Consider the following 7,909-nt stretch of genomic DNA (forward strand, 5'->3'; position numbering starts at 1 on the left):
AATGTCTGGTTGATTACTTCTGACGATGACTGGACCACAGGCAGCCATACTGAAGCTGTAATGACTCCTCGTCAGTCATTGAGCATTCAGAAGGTCCTATCACATGGTAATTCACCTTTTTTTGAGGGGTAAAGCCAAATTTATTCATGAAAGTCCACATGATGTGGGATACATCTCTGGTCGTGAGACACGCCAAGCCAAACATGGCGTCCCGGACCTCTAGAGAGCGGAAACTTGGCTAAGCTATGTGCTTCATGGTTAACAACACGACTCTCAAAAAAAATTACAATGAAAAACAGATGATCTAAGTTGTATCTCTGTGATGATCGCTCCATACAACCCGTGCGAGTTTCTGTTGATGTCCGATATGACTTGCTTGCAGTCCGATGCGACAATGAAATTTTGAATGCCCAGGTCATCTGCCAGTGACAAAGCTTCCCTGCATGCTATAGCCTCGAGAGTGGACGGATCCACTACTCCTTCCAGAACTAAAGCGGAGCTGCCCATATAGTTGCCCCCTTCATCTCTACATACTGCTGCTGCTGATCCTCCCCTTCTGGTCATCACTCCCGCGTCAACATGTATCTTGAAGAAACCCACAGGTGGTCTCTTTGGCCCCCGCTGAGCCGGCACTGCACCTCCACTGTGAGCTGCCCGAATGATCTCCCTGCCTTTTATGATGTTCAGATCTCCCATGAATCTGGTAATGAAATTGTATGTCGCCTGGGGGCTCTGGAATATGGACTCGTGGATAGCTTTTGGAAAGGAAAAAACGCGTTTTCTGATTTTTTTTTTGCGAGAGGCACGGTTTTGCTTCCGCGAGAGGCACGGTTGTGCTTTCGCGAGAGGCACGGGCGTGCCTCTTTCGGAAAGGGAAAAAACGCGTTTTCTGTTTTTTTTTTCTTTCGTGAGAGGCACGGTTTTGCTTCTCCGAGAGGGACGGTTGTGCTTTCGCGAGAGGCACGGGTGTGCCTCTTTCGGAAAGGAAAAAACGTGTTTTCTGTTTTTTTTTTCTTTCGCGAGAGGCACGATTTTGCTTCCGCGAGAGGCACGGTTGTACTTTTCGCGAGAGGCACGGGCGTGCCTTTTTGAAAAGGGAAAAAGTGTGTTTTCTTTGCTTCCGCGAGAGGCACGGTTGTGATTTCGTCAGAGGCACGTGCGTGTCTTTTTCGGAAAGGACAAAAACCGTGTTCCCGGTTCGGTTTTTCCGTCCGGTTTTTTCATGAAAAAAAGTTCGTCAAAACCTATCAATATGGGATCTAGTTTTGAAGATCTCGACGCGAGGAATCCAACGACGAAAGCGGTTCGAGATTTCGACGCACAGTTTAAGAGATAAAACGTTTTGAATAAACGAATCTACGAAAAAAGGGAAAACTCCCAGGTTGCGACAAGTGGCTCACATGCAGAGCGCCACTTGTCGCAACCTGAAGAAGTTGGAGTAATCTCCGCAAGGAGTACTCCTTAACTAGTGATTTCGCCTATTTGGGCCTGTAGGCGCCAGGGAACCAGGGAGCGCGCATCCCGCTCCCCCGCGCACCCGAGTGGACCTGCCCATGTGCGGGGCCTGAAAGCGGGAAGCACCTTGATCAAATAAAGGGTTGGCATTCTAAGAAAAAAAGCCTAGGTTTCCCTTTTTTGACTTTTTTCAATTTTAACCTTTTAAAAAAAAGTAATTCGGGATTTTGGAAAAGTTACAAATCTTGAAATATTCGTGAATTAAAAAACTGTTCATGATTTAAAAAAATGTTAGGAAATGATTAATGCTCAGGATTCAAAAAATGTTCACCGAATTCAAAAACATTTCTTGAATCGAAAAATGTTCATTCTTTCAAAAGAATGAAAATAATTTGCGTTTTATAGAACATCTTTTTATTTTGATGAAAAAAATTATAAGCATAATAACGAGTAACTATTTTTGTATTTGATGAACAAATTTTGAATTTGATGAACATTTTTTGAACTTGATGAACAAAATTAGTATTTAATTTCTTTGACAAATGGTTGAACAAAATTTGAATTTAATGAACATTTTGTGAAAGTCGGTGAACAAATTTGGAATTTGGTGAACCTTTTTTCATTTGATGAACACATTTTGAATCTTGATGAATATTTTTTAAATCTGAATATTTTTTATATTAGATGAATATTTTTTATATTAGATGAATATTTTTTGAATTGGACGAACACAAAAATGTTCATGAATTCGAAAAGAAATTTCACAAAATTTTTAAAAACTAAAAAATTACGAAATTATGATTTTTTTCATCAATTTGGTAAATACTCACAAATTTGTAAAAAAAATATTAAGGTATTTAAAAGATGTCCACAATTTAAAAAAATGTCATCTATCTGAAAAATGTTAATGAACTCAAAAAATGTTCACGGATTTGAAAGATGTGTGCAAACTGAAAACGAAAAATAAAAATAAGAAAAAAAATGAAAAAGAACAAAAGAAGAAGAAAGAAAAATAAAACAGAAAGGAAAAAGGAAAAACCGAAAAGAAAAAGAAACCTGTTCAGGGAAGTTATCTTTGTTGTATGTATACATAAAGTTGACAATCTGTTGTTGTTGGCACATCGCTCTTGCTGATCAACAATTTTCAGAGGAAAATAATCTACATCTATGTTAACTACAATATCATCTATTTGTGAGGTTGTACGTAATGTATCTTATGGTAATTACATGTGTACATTCTGTCATAGTGTCAAAAAACGTCTTATAGGGAGTAGTTAGTAATCTCTGAACTGTAACTGATTTAGCATCATCCAGCATCTAATCTGAATTTGATACCCACATTTTACTGTCAAGAGGTTGTCAGCTCGGTTATGGTGAAGCACGCCGGAGGATTCCTGTCGCTGTCGGGCTAGCTGAACGTGGACGCCTTCCTGAACCAAACCGCTTATAGTATGCTGAGTGGCCAAGCCAGCCACAAAAATCATTGAGGTCACTGCTAGTTTTCCGATTTATTTTTTCTCAACGACGCAAGTAATTGTACAGTGTTTTAGGCTGTTTTTCTGAAAAGATATGGGGTCAACACATAAAATCATCCTCTTCCTAATAAGCTGTCAGCTACCGCAGGCAAGAAACTCGCCCCTACCTTTGCCAAGGTCTGTGGTAAACTACTCACACATCATCAGAAGGTCAGCAAGGTTGATGTAGAAGCCCTCTATGATCGAATTCCCCTCTGGTGGAGTGCCAGAAAAGGCTCAAAGATAAGATCTCAGGAGAACAGAAGTTTACGGCGGCGGAAAAGTATTTTTTTTGTGCACTTTGACGTAAGGCAAATATTTGGGTATTTATAGAGCTGAGATTAGGGTTAGGAGAGCCACGGGGAGCCCACAAGCCAAGGGGGTGTTGGCCGCCCCTCGGGGCTTGTTGCCCCCTCGTGGGTCTTCTGGCCTCTTCCCGGAGCTTCGTGTTTGTTTTCTGGTCCAGGAAAAAATAGCAACTGACATTGGGCAGTAGGTTAATAGGTTAGTCCCAAAAAAATATAAAACAACATATTAATGCATATAAAACATCCAAGATTGATAATATAATAATAACATGAAATAATCAAAAATTATAGATACGTTAGAGACATATTAAATAGTCGACTGCAAGTTTTATAAATCTACCTCTGCTAGGATTGTCTTGGAGAGTCAATTGTTGAAGAAGACATTTGTCGAATCATTTTTGTTGTACATAAGTACCATCAAAGATCAATCTAGACATGCGGAGGTGCATAAGTAAGATAAATATGCATATGAACGCTGAGGAGGCGTGCCAATAGCACGCCCCAGCCACTAATACACATGAAATTGAAAAGAAATGAAGCCAGTAATTGAACAGGTCCCAGCCTCCGAGGAGCAAGGCCGGCCTTGTCTAAGTCCCACTATATTGCTATATGTCGTTGTCTCTAGCTCCCTGGATCAGTTCTTTTATTCTACTGCAACTTCGATCCAGTTTAATAACTTGATCAACGAAAGCAATTCATAGGACAAATGGCACCCTCACGCTTAGATCGACTGGTGATGTGTACATTTTCTCTTTTTCTTATTTTTGGTACCCTCAACTCGATTCCTTAATAATTTCTTCTTCACTTTAAAGCTCGACTAGCATGACAACTTGAGATCATCAAGATTGATGACTTTGGAAATGAGAGGCCGAAAACTCCCACAGTTGACGGCATGATTGGCCACTCAAAGTCAAAAGACATCCAGTTCTGCAGCTGCCACAGACCAGCTCAGCTCGCCGGTCCCAAAACTGATCTCCACTCCAGATGGTATTATTTGTCTCTTTTTGCATTGCTGCCCTGCAGGCGATCTCACTGTCACGACAAAAAAAAAACACACATCAATTGAGTAGTTGCCAGGCCCAGGACTATGTTATACAGCCGGCTTGATAGTTTCGGGGACGGCAGTTGAGCGCAGACTGTTGAACATTTCCAGCCCACAAATCTTTAGGAGCATAGCCACACTGATACAACAGATCTTTGTTCCTCTCAGTTCTATCATTTCCTCTGAAACAAGTCCTGTTGCACACTCATTTATCCGGTTTAGCTTCAACAAATGGCAGCTACGGTTACCTTTGTAACTCTCCTCCACCTGCTCCTCCCCCTGCTTCTCCCCCTGCTGCATGTTGTCACCACCATCACGTTGAACATCACCAATCAATGTTCCTACACCGTGTGGCCGGCCGCTGTACCGGTGGGCGGCGGCATGCCGCTGGACCCAGGGAAGACATGGACCCTCAAGGTGCCCGATTCTTCCACCACCACAACATTTGGGCACGAACAGGCTGCTCATTTGATAGCGGAGGCAACGGGTCGTGCCAGACAAGCGACTGCGACGGCATGCTCGCTTGCAAGAGGTATGGTCAGCTGCCCACCACGACTGCTAATTTCGAACTCCTCCATCTTTACGCCAACACTTTTTTCTATATTTCCCTCTTCTACGGCTTTAATGTACCCATGAGAGTAAATTGCTGAAAGCCACCACATTTGTGGCACGAATACTGCAAAACCATCACTTGTGTCAAAAATTTCAAAAAACCATCACTTCCTCGCCAAGTGAGTAACAAAAAGCACTAAACGTGCTGTGAGCCGCGACTAAGTGAAAAACTGACATGCCTGGCCCACATGTCAGGCTGACTTGACAAAGAATAAATAGTAGAGAGGTGACTAGGCTCTGGCATTTCGTCGAGTACTTCGTGTGCACGCACAACACCTACTCCGTCGGTCCAGCTCTTCTCCGGCGATGCTGCCCCTCCGTCTGCACCCTGACGAGCTCCGCCCCTCCTCTGCGCGCGGCGAGCCTCGACGCCGCCACTCGCCCACGCCATGGCCGCCCACCAAGACCCGATGGTCGACGCCGGGCACGGCAACTCGTGCCCTCCTCCGGCAGTGCCGTGCACCGCCTCCCTGCAGCGTCACGTGGTGGCGGATCGATTGTTGCAGGCAGAAAAGGGACGCAGAAGCAAGCGGATCGAACGAATCGGGAGCCGCGGCGTCGACCTGCTGCTGGCCAGGGCAGATCGATTCGTCCGCGTACGGCCATGCTGCGGGCGACTCTGGCGGCAGGCTCCCGCCTCGCCATCGACCTCCCCCGCCTCCCTACTCTCGGGATCCGGCTGTTCCCCACATCGTCGGAGTCCAAGTCACCGCCGCTCCAGGAGCCGTCCTGCGCGACATCATCCCGCGCGAGGAGATGCTCCACCCGAGCCGCTCGCCAGCATCTCGCAGTTGGGTACGGCCGCGTCCGCCGCCGCCAGTCGTCGAGGAGCGCCCCCTAGCTCCGCCGTCCTGCAGCAGCATCGAGCTCAAGCCGCCGGCGGATAGGAAGAGGGAGAGAGGGAAGAGAGATGTGAGGAGGAAGACGGAGGTGTGGGGCTGACATGTGGGCCCTTTGCCACGTCAGCATATTATCCATCTAGGCATGCCAAATTAGCCTGACATGTGGGGCCAACACGCCAGGTCCGCTGTTAGACGCGTCTCAGTTTCAAATTAGTGCGATTTGTTACTCACTTGCCGCAGAGTCGGTGGTTTTTTGTGATTTTTGGCAAAAGCGGTGGTTTTGGAGGACTCTAGCCGCAAATGTGGTGGCTTTGAGCAATTTACTCTACCCATGGAGATCCTGCCAGTGCCAGTCGAGTGGAAAAAAAGATCAGGGTGCAGCAAGGGGCCGCGCTGTGCTGCCAACATCACATCGCAATGTCCGATCGAGTTCAAGGTGCCCAGAGGCTGCAACAGCGCATGTGAAGTGTTCACGAATCAGTCCTATTTGTACTGCTGCTCTGGGGACGGATGTTTACCCGATAAATACTCGACCTATTTTGTGCATATGTGCCCGGAGGCAATAAGTTTCTCTGAATATTCTCCCTCGCAAGCTGCATTCAGTTGTCCGAGAGATACCAACTACATGGTAGTCTTCTGCCCACCAATCGATCTACCCTCTTCGCCGGCTCCAAGTCCTGCTTCAACTGCTATTGGGCCATCAAGCACAGGACCCTCATCCAGAAAAGTAGACATAGTTGTTCCGATTGCAATTGCAGCTTCAATAGTCAGTTTCATTTTCATTGTCGCATTCATCCTTTTCGTCATACATCAAAGAAGGACACAACGACGCCATGAGATGGAGGAAGAGGAGGCAGAGTTTGGTAAGCTACAAGGAACACCAATGAGGTTCACGTTTCAACAGTTAGAAGTAGCGACCGAGCAATTCAAAGGCAAGCTTGGGGAAGGAGGATTTGGGTCTGTTTTCAAGGGACAGCTAGGTGAGGAAAGGGTTGCAGTAAAATGTTTGGATCGAGCTGGTCAGGGAAACAGAGAATTTTTGGCAGAGGTTCAAACAATAGGCAGCATTCATCATATCAATCTAGTGAGGCTGTTTGCTTTCTGTGCTGAGAAATCCCACAGGCTCTTGGTATACGAGTATATGCCCAAAGGATCCTTGGATAGGTGGATCTATTGTCGACCTGACGATGTTGCTCCTCCTCTAGATTGGAGCACACGATGCAAGATAATCACTAACATGGCTAAGGGTCTCTCTTATCTTCATGAGGAATGCGTGAAGAGAATTGCTCATTTGGATGTCAAGCCACAAAACATCCTCATAGATGACAACTTCAATGCCAAAATTTCTGATTTTGGCCTATGTAAGCTCATTGATAGGGATATGAGCCAAGTGGTTACTAGAATGAGAGGGACACCTGGATACTTAGCTCCTGAATGGTTGACATCACAAATCATAGAGAAGGTTGACGTTTATAGCTTTAGCATTGTGGTCATGGAAATCATCAGTGGAAGAAAGAACCTCGACACTTCCCGGTCTGAAGAGAGCATCCATCTTATTACTCTACTGGAAGAAAAGGTGAAGAACGGTTACTTGGTAGACTTGATTGACAAGAGCAGTAACGACATGCAAGCACATGAGCAAGACATAATTCAGATGATGAAGCTCGCCATGTGGTGTTTGCAGATTGACTTCCAAAGAAGGCCTAAAATGTCAGAGGTAGTCAAAGTCTTGGAAGGTAGCATGGATGCTGAGAGCAATATAGATCATAACTTTGTTGCAACAAATGAAGCAAATTTCTATATTGCTGGAAATGTGAAATCCTCTGCTCCACCTGTAGCCTCAGATCTATCAGGTCCCAGGTGAAATGAGATAATCCCAACAAAGACAGCCAGCCCGATCATGAGCAGAAATGTTCTGAAAGGAAAAAAAAGCATATCTGTTGTATCTTTCCAAATTAGTACAATCAGAATCCCCTTATCTTGAGTTAATTTTACCTTCAAAATGTTTTGATATTGCAAACCTTCTTGTTCTACAGCAGAACAACTCATTGTATTCCATACTGATGTTCAGATTCTCTTTGTAATGCATCTGCTTCTACTTATTCTAGTTGAAATCTACAGCATGTTCCAAAATGC

General features: G+C 44.8%; 1 pseudogene; it reads left to right on the top strand.

Moving 5' to 3' along the window:
* Nucleotides 1-4,550: 4,550 nt before the first annotated feature.
* On the top strand, nt 4,551-7,637 carry LOC119281151 (annotated as a pseudogene).
* Nucleotides 7,638-7,909: the final 272 nt, after the last annotated feature.

This window comes from Triticum dicoccoides, chromosome 3B (assembly GCF_002162155.2).
Source record: "Triticum dicoccoides isolate Atlit2015 ecotype Zavitan chromosome 3B, WEW_v2.0, whole genome shotgun sequence".
In the NCBI taxonomy this organism is placed as follows: Eukaryota; Viridiplantae; Streptophyta; class Magnoliopsida; order Poales; family Poaceae; genus Triticum; species Triticum dicoccoides.